Here is a 22,138-nt window from a genome sequence, read left to right as displayed (position 1 = left end):
TGACCGCAAAAATCGGCGTGTTCCTACTATAGTGCCCACAGCCGGGGAACCATTAAGGACATCACAGGTTCACTAACTTTTAGGATCAGATGATCTTTCCCCTTAATGATTCTCGCCGCTGGAATTGGTGGAGACATCACCTGGCCAGATAAGGAGGACTGGAGTGTCATCATGGCCTAGCGACATGAATGATCAGCGGTAGGCCGGGCTCACTTACCGTATGGTAGGACGCTATCTAAAAATCGCAGCGGTTTACCGGCGTGAGGAGCTGCTCATCACTGCGTATCTCACAGGAAGCCAGCGCAGGATAAATTTTCCTTCTATTGTCTCGCCATACATGCGCAATGTATTTGTGTATATACAGGATTTTTGCACGCACCCATAGAAAATAGGGTTAAATTGCGCATATGTGGTAAAATAGAACATGCTGCATTCTTTTACGTGTTTATTATACGCAATGAATGTACACAAGTGTGAATGGATCACTGAAAACCAATGTACTTGCGATAGATGAAGCTATAGAAACACCTTGTAAGTACACAGTCCTATGTGGACTGTATTAAAGTCATAGACTAGACTTGCGTTCGCCAATTTTCCATGGCTGCGACCCGTCCTGCATAGGCGGACTGTATCCTATACACTGAGACTCGGCTGTATAAATGGTCTCCGGCGGTGGAGATTCTACTCCAGCCCCCATGGCAGCTCACATGTTACGTGGGGTATCACATTAGTCACACCTCGCTCTGTAATCTTTGGTCCAAGTGTGATATTTGTTTAATGATAACTCCGGTTGGTAGGACCGCACCCCGCTGAGGAAGGAACCCCAGCGATGGATCTGAGGCGTCAGATCAGAGAGACCATTCCCAGCTCTTAGTCACTAATTCAAGGATTCGGCAGCCCCCATCCCAACACGCCTTGTTATTAAAAGCTCAGACAATCCAAGAACGGAAACTGTTCTCACTCCCAAAATAAACATTGAACGCAGGCCTAAAATATCAGCACCTGCTGCCAGCAGTGAGCGGCACCCCTCCTTCCCTTCCCATACAGGGGTCTACCGGCCTCAAGGGGACGTAGAAGACGACTAGCAAGTAGGACGAAAGCGAAAAGTTCAGAACTGCCCTCATACCAAGCACAATGAAGGACATGATGACAGCTAACAGCCAACATATTAGACGGCCCTTATAATGTTGATGATCAAGTCATAATCCTGTATTAAAGGGGTTGTCCCGAGGCAGCAAGTGGGTCTATACACTTCTGTATGGCCATATTAATGCACTTTGTAATATACATTGTGCATTAATTATGAGCCATACAGAAGTTATAAAAAGTTTTATACTTACCTGCTCCGTTGCTGGCGTCCTCGTCTCCATGGTGCCGACTAATTTTCGCCCTCCGATGGCCAAATTAGCCGCGCTTGCGCAGTCCGGGTCTTCTTTTCTGAATGGGGCTCCGTGTAGCTCCGCCCCGTCACGTGCCGATTCCAGCCAATCAGGAGGCTGGAATCGGCAATGGACCGCACAGAAGCCCTGCGGTCCATGGAGACAGAGGATCCCGGCGGCCATCTTCAGCAGGTGAGTATGAAGACGCCGGACCGCCGGGATTCAGGTAAGCGCTGTGCGGGTGGTTTTTTTAACCCCTGCATCGGGGTTGTCGCGCGCCGAACGGGGGGGGGGGTTTAAAAAAAAAACAAAACCCGTTTCGGCGCGGGACAACCCCTTTAAGGCACTTCCACATGGGGCAACCTGTCGGGCACAAGATGCCCAGAGGTCGAGCCAGCGTTCATACAGGAACGATAATCACTAGCGAATGGATGCAGAGTGGGCCGGGGATCAGAGCACCCACCTCCATTCACAGTCAACAGGCAGTAGCTCATAAGCAATACTGCCTGTTCACACGGGCTGATTAATCATTGGGTTGTCCGCTTCTCACTCATCATTGAGTCATTGTGTGCCATCGCACTGAATGAGAATCAGATTCTTGCTGGATTGCGGAACCTGACGATCAGCCCGTATAAAAGCACCTATAAGCACAGGCTTGGTGTCAAAACCCAAACATATGACATACCTTCTCTCCAGTTTGATTACTAATCTACAATCAGCATACGGCTGTAATACAAGCAGGTCAAGTTCTTAGCCAACAAGACAAAAGCCCCCTTCTGTCAAAAACGTCACATGGGAATACTTGTCACAGATCCTATTTGAGCATTTTGGAGGTGCAGCCATCAATGCCCCACGGGGCGTCACTCAACGGTTCTAAAGACGCAACTGCAGTGCTAGGGGGTTTGAGTTCAAAATAAGCATGGGCTCCCATTACAAAGGCCACAATTGACGTCACCCCGCCTTCAATTCATCAACTAAAAAGTACCTTTAGCAATTATTCAGGTAGTGGCTTGTTTGCTTTTGCACAAAATGATGATTGTTCATTAGTTGTTTGCCGAGATTTCGTTTATAGAGGGGTTCTCCATATTGGAATGGCAAACAAGTTTACATGAACACCTGAGTTCCACCAGATGACTGAAGATCAGTGACTGTTTTTGGTAAACTGACTTGGCGCTTATTGTTTTACTGTTTACACTGATATTTTTTTTTAATTCATTGTTTTTGAGCAATTATTCAGCCAATTGATGTCCTGCGTAAAAGGTACCTTAAAGGGAACCTGTCACGCCCCCACAGCACCATGAACTAAGTTATGGTACAGTTAGGGGACGTGATAGGGAGCCAGGTGAGTTATTTATTTTAACTCCCCAGCTCACTTGGTTGTCCATGAGAATCTGCCTTTAAGGAGTCCCATGTGGGCTGAGGAGTATAATATGTCCAGAGGGTGGAGGGGTATCTTACCTGTAGTTTATATTCTCTTACTGCCCTTCATTCCACAGGTTCTTTCTTCTTTAGGCAGCCAAGACGCTCCCACCACCTTTAGACTACCCAATCATCAATAGCGTACTAGTAGTGTTAGGACTACCAACGCACTGTAACTGGCCAGTCATATTATCAGTGCTGGCCAATCACAGCATCAATTAGACCACTGGAAAATGGCAGTGGCCATCATGGCTTCCCCCAAAAAACGAAGCACAAGTTGATAAAGTTCAGATACCGCAAGACCCTCCAGTCCTGGGACAGAATTTTGTCCGAAAACTGGAGGGCCACTAAGTAAATTAAAGCAAAGGCCTCCTCAACGACGTTTTAAAGGGAACCGCCCCTTAATGCACCATTGAGCAATATTCATATACAAAACTAGATGGAATACTGTATATAGAAAATCTGCTTAAAAGTATTTACAGCAAATTAATTCTGGCTTGCAGCCATCAACTGGTTAATTCTGTTAAATTCATTAGGCAACCCACAATAGTTCTATTAACTCTATAAACTTCTTGCACTTTTGTCCCGTTTCCCATGTTGGCGCATCGTCATGTAGCAGGCAGAGGATAAAGTATCAGATGCCCATGTGACAAGCATCAGAATACGCAACATAGTAGCTCCAACGCTACAAATAAACAAATGTTACCAGACCCTGCAGTTACAGATGCAGCATCCATTTCTTGGTTCTGTTCCTTTAAGATGAAGTAATCAAGATGATTTAGGCAAGAAATCTGACAGAGATTTCCCACCGCAGGGTACGCAGCTTGTATTAATGCAGCCGCCAAAAATTCTGTTCTTCTTGGACTTGTGAGAGCTGCTCGGTATTCACGCCACAAGGTAGACGAGCTGAAGGATCGCTCATGTATAGAAGGTGCAGTCTTACCAGAGAAGCAGATATTTAATGCAAATTGGCCCCCAATCCAGAGCGCACCGACACCCGCGATCCAATATTCATGTCACATACCTTCAAGCCAGAAGACAAGCTCCAGGAAAGGGAGGGGACAGCCGACCTGCTCAGACCTGTGCTCTTCCGAATCTGCAGAGAGAAGAAGATGAACAGTCAGAGGCAGCTGCACACTAAGTACGCAGACTCTTCACATGACGCTCGACTAAATATGGAGACCCCAATATAGCACTGTCCAATTTGACTCTCAGTGATGCTACATACACCCCCCCCCCCCCTTCCGAAGAAGGGACACCAGCTAGTGACTCATGAGAAGGGAGTGGGTACAGGATAGCATGCAACTGGTATATTAAATTGCATCGGCCCTCCCAGAGCGTCACACCTTAAGCAGAGACATCTGAGGAATCGATCAGAACGAGACGACCAATTCATAAAAAGCTTCAGGACTTAAAAGCCAGTAAATGGCACATTCTGAGCTGTCCATTGACCTAGGACCAAGGAATGGGACAGACGAGTGCTGACATTTTAATTACGAAGTGCGATGTAGTAAGCAAAAATACCAGTAGCCTACTGTACAGATTGCGCATTACTAAGTCGAAGTTTAAAGGGAACGTGTCCCCATCTTATCACTAAAAGTGACTGCACTGAGAGGCGTCCCGCCGATTCATGCGCTGCGAGCTAGCCGTGCCTCCACACAGGACATAGAGTTCAAGAGCTCAGCGGTAAGGAGAGTGCAAGTTCAAGAGCTCATAAGGAGAGTGCCCCCCCAGAGGTGGAGAGAGACAGTAAACCCTTCAGAATATACCAGACTTATGCTGCGTTTAGACCCAGCGATTATCCTTGACGTTCGCTTATTTGAACGAGAATCGCGCACTTTGTTTTGGCAGGACTGAAAAGAATCGTTGCATCATTTACTTCTCGTTGGGTTTAACCATGCCGGCTCAGCGTTTCTCAACGCTGAACAAAAAGAGAACGATTCTCAACGATGATCTCACTGTCTGAACAGTTCGGATGAGTGCGGTGACGTCACTCACTTGTGCCAACGAGAATCGGCTCATCTAAAAGGGGCATTAAACTACAGAGAGCCGTAAGAATTAACATGAAGTAGCGTATTAAATGAACAGTGCCAATAGAAAATGAATTCTTGTATAAATCATGTTAAAATATTTAATAGAAAAAAAAAACTGAAATCCTGCAGTTTTCACACGGACCACGAAGCCCAACAGTGCTGCAAAATTTTAAGCAATCATCTCATCACCACATGTAGGGTTTGCCATAAGTGACAATACAGATAATGCAGGATCCACCAGTCACACTGTAATAGTTACAGCTCACCTCCTCCCCTTCCCTGAACACTGACCTTTGCACTTCTAAAGAGCATGCCTAGTACGCTTCCATACAAGCCAATAGATCCCCTTCTGTTCACTGCGTGAATGGCCCATAAGGCTGCTGTAGCACATACGTTTAATAAGTTGCCATAAAGCATCTCTGCAGTAAAGGCAAGATGGCAGCCATCGTTTTAGTCTATCCGAAAACAAATTCAAACATTGAAAGTTTTTTGGGTGAGGCACTCTAAGCTGACGGATCAACCTTAGGGTCACATTTAGGTATAAGTATTAACTACCCCCTTAAACCACCCTGTTCCCTGCAGTCTGTACATAGATGTACTGTAGGAGGACATTATCCTTATGATCCCTCCTAAAGGCTGGATATTGGGGTCCAGAATCCGAGATTGCAGGGTGGTGGATTCATAACCATTTCATAGATAAAAAGGCCTGGAGCCCAACAGTTTCTCACCGCAAAACTTCAAACCCCTACTTAAAATAACTTTTAGTAATGCGATTGCTTTAGTTTTAATTGTAAGTTATATAGTTAAAAGGCCAATTAAATATATAGTTTGTGCCTCAGGGAAAATAGTCAGTAAAAAAGCCAAACCACCACAAAACACTTCATTTAACCTTTTCCAATCCACTGTCTGACGTCTAAAGACATTAGGATTTAAGGCTGTACAGCTCTGATGGTGGTAGACGTCCGCCGGGGTTCTCTTACTGTATATTGCCAGCCTCTCTGCTGTTAGAGCCTATCCAACTTGTCACCTCATGCAGTACTGGCTTTAGCCAGCAGATAGCGCCATTGTATAACGGCAGAAAAAGAGTAAGCCCCCTAGGAAAACCAGGATACAAATTGGATTGGAAAGGGTTAACATTGTGCAACTCCAGACTCCTCAATATTAAAAAATGTATCCATATTAAATAAAGGGTACTTTTACACGGGGAAACTATTGGGCCAAAAAAAAAGGTTCTCCGGCAGCTCTGCCTCCATTCACTGAACAGATATATGTTCTGTGTGAACACTCAGGAACAGTCCTTGGGACCGCTGTCGGCACTTAAGCACCTGACAGTCATCCCTTCGAAAACTGCCCCAAGGAGAACTAGATAAATCTAGATATCTGTTGAGTGAGAAGTGGAGGCCTTCATACACATTAGATGGCTGAAATGGTCTACGAACTGTGCAGCAGAGGAACGATCGCCAATTTCAGAAGCTGAACTCATTTGGTCTACATCCCTTTGGAGTTAAGCCGACATATTACACAGTTGAATGCTACACCCCCTACCCCGATGACCACATTCACTTCTTGCTTGGCCGAGTGAACATGTGCCATCAAGGAGGGAGTGGGGAATAACCTACTGCTACTTACCTCTGGCAGCAACTTAAACCCTTGACAATAAGAGGATTAGGTATGCTGAAACCCAATGACACAATCCTTTTCCCAATATCTGCCATCAAGGTAGAGTTGGGTGACCCCATATACATAAGACAGTCTGCCATTATCCAACATATACGGCCACCTTTGATCTTAAAAACGCAAGCTAATAACTTCATTAACCCAACAGCATCCATTTTTATCAGCTTTCATATGCAACAACCTTAAGAGTTGGATTTACATTGGCATTACGTTATGAGGAGTACAACTTAAAATGGCAGTATGTTGGGTCATATACAGAAGGTAATTTCTCGTGTAGCTCCAAGCATGAAGGCCTTTAACATAGTTTCTAACATTCCGACCCCATATTCTCAAGATGTGTCAAGAAGCTTGGCTCAATCTTGTCTACCTTCGTTCCTCCATAAGCCATGGAATCCTCTTGACTTCACCGACCAGGTACAGCAAAACCACGGCACGTTATGTGCCTTCTAGAATCATTACTAGAGTATTCATATCATACAAATCTAAGCACATGTAAAGAACACAAAGTTAACATTGCTTGGGTTGCAAGAAGACCTTGAAATTTATTGCACTGGCATAAATTGGTTGTCCTGGCAGATGTTCTCCAAGGAACTCCAAAACTAAATTACCAGAGCTGAAACCTAAATTATAAAACTTTGGTCCTATTACCACATTCCTCCATTTGTCAGGCTAGTCACATTTCCTGGCACCTAGATACTCCAGATATCCATATGACAATCAGAAGAAGCTGGAGCTAACCCACTGCTGCCAATCCCATAAGTGACGTCAGCAATGGCAAACAGCTGAGAATGAGGAAGCCACTTACAGGATCTCGGCTCTGTCATTCCCAGCTGTCAGTCATTCAAATGCTGTGAATGGGGTCAGCACTCAACAGGATAACTCCAGCTACTGGTTGTTGTATCAAGATCACTGGAGACTTCAAATGTCAAGAATCACAAAAAATATATATATAAGTATACAACAGAAGAAAAACCCCACAAGAACATCCACTCAACCTATTTTAACCTAAAGCCTTCCAAGACATGGTACCAAGACATCTTATGCAACATGCAATATTCCTAGGAATTTTGGAGAGGATAACTAAGACCTTGGAAGATGAAGACCAACGTAGATCTTGTCCAACGTAGACTCAATGTATGCCAAGCTTCAGCTAGACCGATTTACACCAGAGGTGATGTTTGTGTCCACTCACTGAGCACAACTCCTTTCTGTATGCTATCTTAGTATATATATGGATAGAATGCAAAAGGAAACCTTTATGCCAGAGAGAAGAACCCCTCACAGTCACTATGGTGGTTTTGGCCTGTCTATGCATTACATACATAGAATAGCTATACCTGAAATGTCTGTCCAGACAGGTTCCAGCTGAACACCAAAGGGGTGTGAGAAGCCGGACCCTTGGAACACGCAGACCAGCTTCTTTTTTAAAGAGGCTGTGTTCATGATACTCCCCTTAAATCAGATTTTCTTAATGGGGTACTTAAGTGAACTTGTCACCAAGTTCATGCTCTCTATGGCTCACAGACAACATGGCGATCTGTGGGTCTTAGGATGGTTTTACATGGACAATTGGCTTGGAGAAGGGGGGGGGGGATACTCAAGTGACAGTTATCCCTTTTAAACATAGGACCCAATGGGGTACAGGGCAGGTAAAAGAAAAAAATTGCTTAGTGGCTTCATTTCTTACTAGTGAATTCTCGCTCAGTGTAAACAGGCATTCGCTCATCTTTGAATGACTGCCCGTTCACAGTGAATGGAGGCGAACAGCCGAAAGACCTCTCTGGCGCTCCACCTTTATTGACGGAGTGCTCCTCGCTCCTGTGAGAGGGCACAGAGCCAATGAGTCTTGAGGCAACTGCTGGACATTCATGTGCCCAAGAGTCGTCCTGTGTAAAGCTGCCCTTATGGTGCCATTACACAAACCTTAGCGGCTACCGCCAGCACTTGTACTTTCCTGACAATTGCTGGGCTGCAGCCGCAAGGCTAGGTGGAAATCCGCAATTAGCACTATTACACGCAATTAATGCTCATAACAGAAGCCTTAAGGGCCGTGTACACACAATTTGATCGGCCTCCCCTGCACCAGACTCTACCCTCTCCAATCCATCCTGAATGCAGCAGCCAGGCTCATCTTCCTGTCCAGCCGCTACTCGGACGCCTCTGCCCGGTGCCGGTCACTGCACTGGCTGCCCGTTATACAGAATTCAATTTAAACTCACTACCTTCATCCACAAAGCCCTCCACAATGCAGCGCCCCCCTACATCGCCTCCCTCATCTCAATCCATCAACCAGCCCGGGCTCTCCGCTCTGCTAATGAAACCAGACTGAGCGCCCCTTTAATTCGAACTTCTCATTCCCGCCTCCAAGACTTCTCCAGAGCAGCACCGGTCCTCTGGAACGCACTACCAAAGGCTACCCGAGCAATCCAGGACTCGCAGAACTTCAGGCGTGCTCTAAAAACGCACCTCTATAGGAAGGCATACCGCATTCCATAAACAAACCCCTCTGTACTCCGCCTGATAACATGCTCCCTGACCTACTGACTGCAGTCCCTGCTAGCTGCCATCATAAACCGCTCCTGCAGTCATACTGATCCTGCCGTCACAGCTAAATGTCTGACCATTGTCTGTGTATATCACCCCTCACTCTCCACCTCGCCATACCGTGCATATCTTCAGCCCTTTACCTTCTGTATCCCCCCATTACCTGTAGTATGTAAGCTCGTTGGAGCAGGACCCGCACCCCTATTGTTTCCATCAACTGATTACTATGTAACCGCGGTTCTGTAATGTTTGTATTTTGTCTTTCTGTATTCCCCCTGTCTATGTAAGCGCTGCGGAATATGATGGCGCTATACAAATAATTATTATTATTATTAATTTGTTCCAGCGAAAGTGCATGAAGATAGTTACACTCGGGTAAAGGAAGCATTACTCCGAAAAACAGTTTGAGAATGTCAGCCATGGGGCAAGACAACCAGCCTGTCCCTGCCTAGATCACCTCGATCAACTGGTCTCCCAGTATAACTATAGGGAGAGACCCATCAGTCTATGCGTTTTGGGTGGGAGAAGTCCCATCCCCATGACTCCAAGTTCCATTCCAGGCATTTCAGACAGCTCTGTGCTGTAGGTCCCTGCGGCTCAGATAGTGTGAACCCCGTGAAAAGTTTAAAAGAACCTGTTTTCTCCTATGACCAACCCCTTTGAACTTCTTCATGCCCACACACATTCATAAATTGTACTGGCAGAGAAAAGTAGATTTAATGCGCAAATCTTTAAACGTCACCCAAGTGTGTTTTTTTACATTCTTTGCCCATAATCAGCCATTTCTCCAGTGCGGACATGAATGCCCTCTTGTGTAATGTCAAGGATGTGCAAGGGATACCGCCGTGCCCAGCCTGATGCCCCACCCTATGCAATAACCCTGGGAAAATACTGGTTGCCTCCCTCCAACCTCTACAGTTCATCGATAGGAGGATCTTCTTGGTAAAAAGCCAATTAGTTGTAAATAATACAGACAGGAAACAATAATTATATACAAAGTCTGAGACAAACTGTCGTCAACTAAGAGGGCAGAAGATTACAGAAGTTATTTACTGCCAAATCCCAAAGGCACCATTAGGACCCGTGCCACAAAGTGGTTGGAAACCAGGCAAGACAATAGGAAACAGTTAATGGTTTCCTTCCTCCGGGGACAGAATCTTAAATATACGAGACTGAACTGAGCTGGAATAGACGGACACAGCAGACCTGTGAGCTGCCGGAGGGGGCGAGGAACCTTCAGAAGTAGTTCAGGCTGTGTTCACTATAACAAAAGGGATATTGGAATTGATTTTTTCCCTTTGCAGCGATGTAGAAACATAGAACATTGACAGCAGGAAAAGCCCACGAGGTCCGTCCAGTCGGCTCTTATTCGCTTTTCATTCTTCTCATAGGATAGATCCATTCTTAAAATTAATTTTCTGTTGACTGGAACAAGTTTCTAACAGAGGTGGTTGGAAAATCATCTATTATCAGTAACTAATATATACACTACATATACATGATTTTAATATATTTGGGACTGGCACCCTTTGTATGCCATATCCATCTGCAAGTTTAATAATAAGCAGCTACTCCAACCATCCCAAATATGGAATACCCTGGGGTGACAGGCAACATAAAACTGCAGACCTACAGCCTTTCAATCAGCAGCTTAAAGGGGACTGGTCCCACGAAATTGCCATCTCCTATTCAGTTTGGTGGGGGTCTGACCCCAGGAATACCCAGCCATCTCAAGAACTGTGTCCCAAGGGCTCATGAATGGAGTGGTGGTCTAGCATGTGCACTACGGCTTTTTTTTATTCCAGTGGGACTGCCAGAGATAGCCAAGCACTTGAATCTGGCCACATCTGGTAGTCCCATCGAAATGGATAGATTGGCAGTGTGAATGCTCCATTGGGGGGACCCCTGTTCTCACGATTGGCAGGGGTCGCAGCAGATAGACTTCCACCAGTTAATTATCCTCCATCTATCCTGTGGGTAGGGGAGAAAAAGGGATATTAAAAAAAACTGCAGGCAAACTGGGCACATTTACTAGAAGTTATACAATGCGAACCAAGTCTTAAAATATGCCTCAATTATCCCAGCGACTCATGGCGGATGGTAAATCTGTCTGACTAGTTTAAGTTTATGCCACCTGTTAGCTGGCTTCGCTTATGCCAAAAATTGCACCAAAATTTTGGTGCAATTTTGGTCACGCCCCTTCTTCACGGGACCACTTTTTTCAGACAAGTTGTAAGAGGAGTCCATAAAATTGTATACTTTAGACAATGTTTAATTTTCTTTTTGAAGTCTACTTGAGATACAAATACTGGTGGCAGACAGTAATGGGATCAGATATGTACCACCAAGTCCGTTGCCCAAGGGTGGGTGGATATACATTACTACACGACAAAGTGTTCCTAGTGTACCACACAGTAATGGAGGAGCAAAGACTTAGGCCGGTCTCACACATCCGCTTTTTGCCACGGAGTTTAACGCTGTAGTATAATGCTCCCATTGATTTCAATGGGGCCTCGCTCAATGGCGGCGCTGGATGGCGCTTTCCAGCACCGAGCTCTTCAAGTGCTGTCTGCTCTAGATTTTCTGCGTTTAGCGCACCTTATCACGCATCACAGTGATGGAGTGCGCTAAACACGCTATTCCTGTGGCTGAAAAGCAAAGTAAAATCGCAGCATTTTGCTGACGGTATGTGTAAGAGTGTCCCGAGCGCAGATTAGCTTTTTACACCCCACCTCCACACCATTCGCAACCCGATTGGTTATTCAGTTTGGCTGATTCACGGCGATTGGTTATTCAGTTTGGCTGATTCACGGCGATTGGTTATTCGGTTTGGCTGATTCACGGTGATTGGTTGTTTAAGTTGGCTCAAGTAGAGGTGGTGTTGAATAGGGATATATGCTTCCTAAATCCCGCACTGATCGCAGTAAAAACGCTTTAGTTGATTTCAATGGGATCTCACAGACCTGCGCTCGAACACTGCAGCGCTTTTTCTTCCGCCATTTTCAGATGGAACCCCCAGCCGTAATGCCGTATGTTGTGCGATGTGAGTTGCGCCTCGCTGTGGCCCACGCAAGTACAGCTTAACACGCTAGCCAACGCTAGGGCTGGAATATCTATATACACGCACAGCTTCTGCCACCTGTTCCGCCATAACACTGCTGCTGACGGACATGTTCTGCACGCTGCAGCGCCGCACTGCCCGTTACCTGAGAAGTGATAATTTGTTATTCTCACACACTGGGTTTTAGGATTGTATTCTATGACTGATCCCATCATCTGTTGACTTCAGCTTACGTCATGCCGAAGGAGTGCGAATACAGCCTTAGAAGAGCCAGCATGCAATCACCTGTGGCCCAGGTCCAAGTATTTGGCAGCACTCTTGCCAGTCCTGGACATGCTGCGAAGTTAAAGGACCAGGTTGTCACCATAGACTAAAAGTTTCTAAAGTTACTGTGAAGAAGGTTCTGATCTATGCCAAGACGATTAACGAACCTTCCTTTACTACAGGCGGATACATAAAAATAGAACAATGTATCATGGTCTTTAGAGCCTTAACCCATTAGTGACTGCCAATATGCCTTTTGGAGGGTTCTCATCTTCTGCGGCTCCAGATCACATGCTGAAAAGTATTCTGCTTACTGGAAAGGGGTAGCATGTGAAAATGGACAGAGCCGCATCCATGATTAGTCACTAGCTTAGGCCATTAATGTACGCAATAGGTGGCCCCAAATAGAGGCCTATCATTATGACAAATCCCCTAGTGCATGACCAACATTGGCATCAGCACACGGTAGGAAAACACCAGTGATCCCGATTATAAGTAGCCATTCTCTGCTCGGACGTGTGCCTGACCACTTTTTCCTCATCACGAGTTCAGTCAAGAAGTTTGTGTCATCTGCACCTAATAGACTGAAAAAACAGGATTACATTCCAGGAAGAATTGTACTAAGTCTCCAGATCCGGAGTATGTGTGTCAGGGTGGCAGAAACATTGGCAGAGGCCCCGTCTTACAGTACAGCAGCAGGGCTTGTCGCCAATTGCGGCAAGATTAAGAAAATCTTGTTGCCATTTGTAAAATCTTGGTCCCATCTGAAGCCCTGTATAGACAAACTGTCCTATCAAAAGTAACTGGACACCTGAACAAGAGTCAAAAGTATTTATTTCCATATGGTAATACTTAGTGGGGTTGCTTTTGCCCTAATGACATCAGATACTCTCCATTGCATACATTTTACTAATGTCTGATAAGCTTCAGCTGGTATTTCCCTCAATTCATCCTGCAAACATCTGAGTTATCTCAAAGACAATGGATACTGTTCATATTTCCTGACCCAACATTCATCTCAAAGATGTTCATTCAGGTTCGACTCTTTGCAGGTTAGTCCAATCGTTGAACATCCATATCCTCAACCCAACCTAAAACATTGGAACTGAGACAAGGCACGTTGTCTTGTTGGACATATGGCCGACCATTCCCAGAGTATTGTCACATTGTCAGCAGCACATTGTCTGTAATGTCAGGTACACCTCCGTGTTCATGGTTCTTGTCACTACAACCAACGGACTGAGACCATGCCACGTAAAACATCCCAGACCATAACAGGACCTCCGCCATACTTAACTGTTGGCACAACACTCGGTCAAAAGGTGTTCCCCAGGATCCTCCACACCCAAGTCCATCTGATGTGAATATGGAGTAGCGAGATTCGTCAATCCGTCAATCCCTAAGACATTCTTCCATTGTTCTACTATCCAATGATTACGCTCCTTGCACCACCGTAGAGGGACGACTTCATCATCTATGAGAGAACTTGCCAGACGTTTACAGGATGAATGGAGGGATATATGAGCTGATGTGTATCAGATGTTAGATTCCATCCGATGTCATTAGGACAAGAGAGGCACCGTTAAGTATGAACACACGCAAATACGTTCCATTCTTGCTCAGATGTGTTACTTCTGTCGGGATAGTGTACAGTTAGTGTCGCTAAATCAACTCCCTCTAAACAAAAAGAAAAAGAAAAAACAGCGCAGTATATTTAATACTGTATACATTTGTATAGAACAGTCTAGGCTACTACACCATTTCATAACAAAAACCATCTACACACGCGATCTACATTAGTTCAGCAGCAGTCCCATATGTGGCCAGCAGGTGGTGAAACTCCGAATCCAGTTTTTGTTCATAAACATGAAGCTTCATTATAACCACTTCTATATCGCACCATATATAATAATATGCTGCATGTATTACAGAAAGTCACGCTACAACCATCCTCCCCTAGATGGGATATCCTTTACCGCTTTACCTGCTCCCCCACTGCGAAGGGCAGGGGAGGTGATGGGGTGAGGGGACCAAAAACAAACATTTACCTTCACCATTAACCCCCTGATCATGGTTGACAATATTCAAGTCACATATGTATATTCTATAATGCTTTGTGACACTGGACTGAAGGGCCCAATTGCCAGCAACTGTGGCTTAGTCAAAGCAAAAAAAGGTGACAACAGGATAGACGTACCGCAGTACAGAGAGAAGGAAGCCATGGCTGTAGGGTAGTAGGACAACAGGCTGGTCTGTAACCTGAAGGTCTACAATACAAGCTGCATTGTCCAACTATAAAATATTTTTAACCCTTTCCAATCCAATTTGTATCCTGGTTTTCCTAGGGGGCTTACTGTTTTTCTCCTGTTAAACAACGGCGCTATCTGCTGGCTAAAGCCAGTACTGCATGAGGTGACACGTTGGATAGGCTCCGACAGCAGAGAGGCTGGCAATATACAGTAAGAGAACCCCGACGGCCGTCTTCCAACATCAGAGCTGTACAGCCTTAAATCATAATGTCATCAGAGGTCAGACAGTGGATTGGAAAGGGTTAATAAAAACTAATCCAAAAGCAGTTTTATGTATTCCGAACCCCCTGCAGGGGTGTCCCTTCCCTTTAAGCGTCTCTCATAGGTGCACTTTAGAATCTAGCAGCAAGCAGTGATTTAAGAATAACCACCATAAAGTAAATTACAGAACGCGTGGGAGAAATGATTAACATTAAGTGTAACAATGCGATTCCGGCGCTCAGGATAAATGCGGGGAGGAAGGCGAAGACAACTTAACACAAAGCATTTTACACTTACAATAGTCGTACCTTGCAATTACATTACAGAGCGCAGCAGCGAAGGCCAAAAACTGCTCATTTCACATCAAAATTTGCTTTATTTTTATCAGCGTGTTCGCATCAGTCCTTCTGGCTTCACCCTCCACAAGGAGATGCGCGGCTCAAGTTGTGGGATAAGACAACCTGCCTGATGAGTGACCATCACGTATCAACGTCTACATGGATGGAAAGATGTTAGACCGTATTATAGCGCCATACAACCGCCAAGATGTACCAAGTCTTAAAGGGACGCTCCAGTCCTAGGACAGCAATACTTGCAGGTCTGATGAGGGTGCACTGGTTCTTTCAAAATGTCGCACTTTACAGACTACCCAATGTGCACATGGTGTATTGGTAGCGTCCTAGACCATCAATGCGCTAACGACTATTGAGGTGGCCTATGCCGCTCACACGAGCACCACTGGCCAATCTGCAAGAAGGATGGCGCGTCTGACTAGCAATGCAGTATGTGACTAATAGTGAGAACTGCTGCAGCGAGTTTGGAAGACAGAAGAGGGGTCCCAAGAATCTGCAAATCCACAAACTGGAGGAAAAAAAGGGAACCAGCAGATATTACTGCCACTCCAATCCCAGGACGAAATGTTGTCCCGAGGACCAGAGGGTCACTTAAGCCATTCCTTTGTTTTCAAAAACAGCCCAGGTCTTCAGTGGCCCCTGTATGAACCCAATTTGAGCCTCATCAATTCAGCTTTCCATGCATATTTTCTCATTTTTCTGCCGTTCTGCTGTTTGCAATCCACTTACAGGCTGAGCAGATTTGTACTGGACTTCCTTTCTCACACTTCCCTTGGCCCTGCCTTGCATAGCCCTGCCCCAATCAGCTGCAAGGTAGCATCTGAATGCCCACCCCTGTGCTGCATTTAGTAACTAGCAGTGTCCCTGTTACTAGAGAAACCAAATGCCTGCCAACAGGCAGTGGATTGCAAAGGGAGACCTCTAGTGGCAGCTACTTTAAACTTTATTTTTAGTGGTGTAAAATAAAAAAAATTAAAGCAACTAGATTAAAAAACAACAAACTGATAACACACACAGGCTATTAGAGGAGCATAAGTTGTGTGAAAAGTTAGTATCCATTTAAATATGGCACCAATACCTTAAATGCCTCCAGTTTCATATAAAGGCTTCTGCCCTGCCACAGATTTGCATAGATCCAACAAAAGTAAAGGTGATACCATCACCTAGCAAATAAAAAAATAATTCTGTAATACAGCACATAACCGTACACAGAGTGCTACATGACTGCAGCCACTGACTGCAATGGTGTCCTCTACACGCCAGGTCATTGCTGGACCCGATGGAGGACCAGAGAAGCGTCGGCACAGGAGCCACAGGGGTTAGTAAAGTAAGCATCACCCATTTTATACCATTGTGGGCCATTTCTAAAAAACTTTCATGGGGTTGAAAACCTCTTTGCAAGACCCTTTTATAAAAAGGCAAATCTACTATAAAACAGTCTGTAGGAACCGTTCTTGCAGGGTCTTCATTAATGCAAACGTCACAAGAACCTAAAAGGATCTTCTTTCCTACATCCCCCCTTTCTAATACATCCCTGAAGAGACGGCGCGCTCAGAGAAACCAGCATTATTTTTAGCCGTCCCATTAGAAGTCCAGCCGTTAGCTACACGTCTCCAAGACAAGATACAAACAGGCACCTTTATTACATGGATCGCAGAAGGTCCCGTTAACTGACAAGCTGTTAATCAGTTGTGGTCAAGAGGCGTCACATCAAGTACAATCCCCACCCTGGGCCTGATTAGAGACCGAATTCCCCAACTCCGAGCGGCTGTTCCCTTCTCTCCTTGGAAATGGAGCCTTGGAGGGAGCAAGTGCCACTCAGCATATGGGTCACCAAGTGTATAGCGGCTCAGTGGCGAGGCGGCTCCTACTCACCTTACGGATTCTCAGTTCTCACCGTCTCCTGCATCGATGCCGCTCCATGTGCTTTATGGTCATGATATACCCGCAGGGCATATGGAACTACATTGTTTAGGTGCCGCAGGTACCCGTGTCATCGCTGAGTGACGGCGGGGAAAATATAAACTAAAGAGGTGTACTGCGCAAGACCGCCTGTGTTAGTACGCAGTTAAGTGCAGTACACAGCCATATGCAGGGCCACGGCCGGGCTCACAGCTGGGATCCGCTGCGGACCTCCGCATGCGGATTCCACACGCCCGGTTTTATTGCCCTATGTGCCCATCCCAACTGGGCCTCCGTAATTACCCCCGTCTTTGGACATATCACACAGTTTATATAATTACTTTTATTTAAGATTTAGGGAACGCCAAAAAGGTCGCGGGGGGGGGGGGGTTATTTTTAGGGAGTCAATTTTTTTCCTGCACAAGTAAGCAATGGGTCCTGGAAGTTATTCAGTTGTACCCTGAAATCCAACGGGTGTTCCCTCCATTACAGGCCTTGCCATGTGTCCTGTAAGTAGATTGGGACTACAGTAGGTATGTTTCTGAACACAAGACAAACCGGGAATCCATTTGGGGTCTTCCTTCCTATGTGTGCTGCACAAAAAAACGTTTTTAAAATTGACACATTTGCAAAAAAAATATGAAATCGTAAATTTTCCTTCTGCTTTGCTCAGATTCATTAAAAAACTATGGGGTCAAAATCCACAGTACCCCCCTATATGAATTCGATAAGGGGTCTAGTTTTCAAAATGGGATTATTTGTGGGGGGGGGGGGGGGGGTCTTAATCTTTTGACCACTTAAGGACTCTACAAGTGTGCAATGGAGCCTAGAAGGCCTTCAAACAAAATGTCTGTTCTGAAAGCCACCCGCTGCTCCTTTCGGTTTGGGCCCCGTTGTGAATACGGACATAAGATTAGGGCCAATGGGTAGGTTTCTGGACACCGGACAAACAGGGGCATTTATTTTGGGGTGCAAATCCTCATTTTCATGTGCACTATAGAACAAGAAAGTTTTTCAAATGCGCGTCCAGAATAAAGTAAACAGATGGAAATATATAGCTTAGCAAAAATGTACACAGTATTGTTGCACATATTTGAGATATTGCAATTGAAAGTGTGAAAAAAAAAAGGCAATTTTTTCAAAATTTTCCACATTTTGGCGCTTTTAATAAACATACACAAATTCTATGGGTCTATTTTTACCACCTAAATGAAGTACAATATTTGACGAAAAAAAACAATGTCCGAATCGCTTCGATATGCAAAACCTCAAAATTTGGTTCACACACACGGGTAAGGAAAGGATCAGAATTTGCAGGAGAGGTTCAGAGCCAAGTCCCCGTTAAAACAAGCCAACAAGTTATTCAGAGGGAGTATCAGTATGGCAAACTGACTCATCCAAGACCTAAGTGAAGGAGGTCTGCGGCCACCAGCAAAGGGTTTAGGTAACCCAGAGTCTCTATACAGTTGTCCAATACCTGGATGTGGCCATCAACTAAATCAGTAGCCGCTCGTCAAGGCTTGGAACCAAGCAAGGGGAATCTCTTAGGCTTCCTAGAAATCCGGAGTCTACGATCACCGGTACATTAGTGGCCCGAAAATAAGACAGTGTCTTGTATTAACTTTTCTTCAAAAAGGTTTAACTTTTTTACATGTATAGCTGCCTGGACACTATTTAAATTGACTTTTTTAAAGTAACTGTTAGCAGGGCTTAATTTTGGAGTAGGGCTTATATTTCAAGCATCCCCAAAAAGCCTGAAAAATCATTTTGCATCCTCAAAATTTCTGGAAAATCATGCTATGTCTTATTTTCAGGGTATGTCTTATTTTCAGGGAAACAGGGTAACTGCGATGTGCTGCCAGTTCTACAGCAATCACAGTCAATGCTGGAAGCGTCAAGACCGACATTAGCAGAACAGAGCGGTTTGGTGTAGGTAGCGGAGGCATCCTGAGGGACGGGCGCACATTAATGTTTTAAAGCAATAGAACTGGAGATTTGGTTTATTGTTTTGCGCTGAAAGTTTCTGCCGCTTTGCCTTTTGCAAAGTGTAAGACGCAAGGCATTCATTATAACCCCTTGCAGTCTGGAGATCTCACAGCTCGGGGTCAAACAGTCCAAGACATGAAGTGTTGATCTCAGCGCAGTCACAGGCCGGCACAACACTAATTCACAGAGCCGGCGCTGACTGATATGACTACTACCTGCTGAAATATGGACCTGTCAACGGGGCACAAAGGAGGCATCCATCTATACAACCCCCTGCATGAGCAGTCAACCTGCTAAAAACCAGTTACTTCCCAACACCCCCGCAACTAATCCTGCCCAAGTGCTGTGAAGCCCGACAACTAAAAATGATGGGGCATACGCCATTTATTATACTTCTATGCATCGCAGCAGGTAGCACCAGATTACAGTTATCACCCTCCCGGGAGAATGTAGTGTTACATGGCAGCCATGCCAAATGACTGTGTGAAGCTAATCAGTAGATGCCGATCTTGGACATCATTTTATCCCACAGGCAGGATGCCGGCTCGTCCTGAAACGTATGGTAATAGGTGGTTGCACATGTACACTGATGCTCCACTCACTTCAATGGGACCGCCGGAGATGGACAACTGCTACCCCAGACAGGACGGACTGTGGCGGAAGTGTCCGCATGATAAGCAAAATTTGTCATAAAACACATTATGCATGTAAAAAAAGTACATGCTTTCCTGGCCCCCTCCATAATGTCATGCATGTAATTTCTTGTGTAGATGTATAGTGTCCCAGAACGTCATCCTGGTCCCCTCCATAATTGTAATACGTGTATTATCCTATGTGGATGCACTGTGCAAAGCGGTCATGTCATTTTTCTTTATGTGTGTTGCACAGCTGTGGCGTCTGAAGGGTTAACTCCCATAAAATCATTGCCTGTCAGCTCTATCCATTTCTGTGTTTTTTTACATGACTTTGGTGATTTGCTAAGATTTTCACAAATGAAAACCTTAGTGGAGCACCAGTCATATACAAAAATGCTCGAGTCGCCCATTGACTTCAATGGGGTTCGTTACTCGAAACGAACTCTCGAGCATCACTGAAAGTTCGACTCGAGTAACGAGCACTCGAGCATTTTGGTGCTCGCTCATCTCTAGTTTACGATCTTCCATCTACCCATGCTATTGGAGGACCCACAGTGATGCAGGGAAGCACCTTTAGCTTCTCTGCATTGAAAATGGAGAAGGAGGCACTCCCTATGAGGAGATGAGGATTTTTCTCTTTTCCGATCCACTGGAGAAACCGCAGGGAGACCTCTCTGGTTTCCTTGTGTCTAATATAGAGGAGAAGGAGAGACAGCTTTACCGCCTGTGAAACGCATGAGAGAAGAAGTGAGTCACTAAATCCCCCAGAGTGAGAGCAGCCCCCAAGAATCTCTGTATAGAGTGACGCACCATACCAGGTACCCGTTCACACTACAGGCATTTTTTCTGTGTGGCCGTCCACCATGAGGATCACCACACAGAGGTACGTAATTGTGACACCCACGTGAATAATGTGCAGGGTGCATCTAGGCTAAGACTTTCTTCAGTAATTGCCTGCCAGAGTGTATGTGGAGTGACCCCTACCCTTTTCCTGCTCTGGAGTGTACCCAATTTCCAGAACCGCGTGACATATAGACAACATGGACTATAGGGCCGTATTGTTCCTGTGTATCCTCTCAACCTCTGAGCTTCTGTCTGTAACTTCACACAAGTGAAACTGTACCTGTAATAACCTGTTTGCAAAGTTTATCCAAGTAAAGTTTTCCAAGTCTCAACCGCTCCTGAGATCCCGAGGTACGACACACAAGCCTCTGTACAGAACAACGGTGTTGGAATGGCAGAGTCACGACGGGATAGAGATATAGATTTCCCCATGATAATTCCTCCCCCCCCCATGTTACCACTCTCAACACCGGACTAGGCCTCCGGACATACACAAGTCCAGTGTTTCATTTCCCCGTGAAGCCATCACAACCTTTGGCGACTCTTAAAGGGGTTGTCCCGAGGCAGCAAGTGGGTCTATACACTTCTGCATGGCCATAATAATGCACTTTGTAATGTACATTGTGCATTAATTATGAGCCATACAGAAGTTATAAAAAGTTTTATACTTACCTGCTCCGTTGCTGGCGTCCTCGTCTCCATGGTGCCGACTAATTTTCGCCCTCCGATGGCCAAATTAGCCGCGCTTGCGCAGTCCGGGTCTTCTCCTCTTCTCTATGGGGCTCCGTGTAGCTCCGTGTAGCTCCGCCCCGTCACGTGCCGATTCCAGCCAATCAGGAGGCTGGAATCGGCAATGGACCGCACAGAAGCCCTGCGGTCCATGAAGACAGAGGATCCCGGCGGCCATCTTCAGCAGGTGAGTATGAAGACGCCGGACCGCCGGGATTCAGGTAAGCGCTGTGCGGGTGGGTTTTTTAACCCCTGCATCGGGGTTGTCTCGCGCCGAACGGGGGGGGGGGGGGTTTAAAAAAAAAAAAAACCCGTTTCGGCGCGGGACAGATGCTCTGTGCAAAACTGTCTTGTCATTCTGTTAGGTGTATTGCACAGCTGCAGCAGGTGATGAGTTAATGTCTGGTGTGAGCTGACTCTTTGGTAAATGTATCAATTCTATGCTGTCACGTGGTGTGAGGGTATAAATGTGAGAATGCCTAATAGCCGGAAAAGGGCTTCCATCTGAAAGAGAAAAGCACAGAGGTACATAGGGGCACCTTCAGCCCTCATGTACTGAAGATGGAAGAGGAGGAGAGATTTCCGGAGCGCAAGGATCAGCATGAATTGTAAGTGAGCCCCAGAGATTCCTCAGCAATGTCCGTCCATAGACATGCTGTGGTCAATGATTGTCCCATGCCCACAAACTGAAGTCAACTGCGATTTTCCGCTCGCGGGGAAGAATCACAGCATGTTCTATTCTGTGCGGAATATAGCACGGACGGCTTCCATTGCTGTCAATGGGCACTGCGTAAATATCACAG

At 45.6% G+C, this 22,138-nt stretch overlaps 1 protein-coding gene across 9 annotated transcripts in view; it reads right to left on the bottom strand.

Moving 5' to 3' along the window:
• The window catches only part of PACSIN3 (protein kinase C and casein kinase substrate in neurons 3), a 93,462-nt gene that overhangs the window by 31,977 nt on the left and 39,347 nt on the right, over positions 1 to 22,138 (bottom strand). For 8 of the 9 annotated variants that reach the window (XM_066583353.1, XM_066583358.1, XM_066583359.1 and 5 more), the window contains exon 2: positions 3,823 to 3,894. The gene's annotated coding sequence lies outside the window, so the exon portion shown is untranslated. The other variant, XM_066583356.1, reaches the window with a different exon arrangement.

Source organism: Eleutherodactylus coqui, chromosome 11 (assembly GCF_035609145.1).
Source record: "Eleutherodactylus coqui strain aEleCoq1 chromosome 11, aEleCoq1.hap1, whole genome shotgun sequence".
In the NCBI taxonomy this organism is placed as follows: Eukaryota; Metazoa; Chordata; class Amphibia; order Anura; family Eleutherodactylidae; genus Eleutherodactylus; species Eleutherodactylus coqui.
This window is presented reverse-complemented; position numbering and strand designations above follow the sequence as displayed.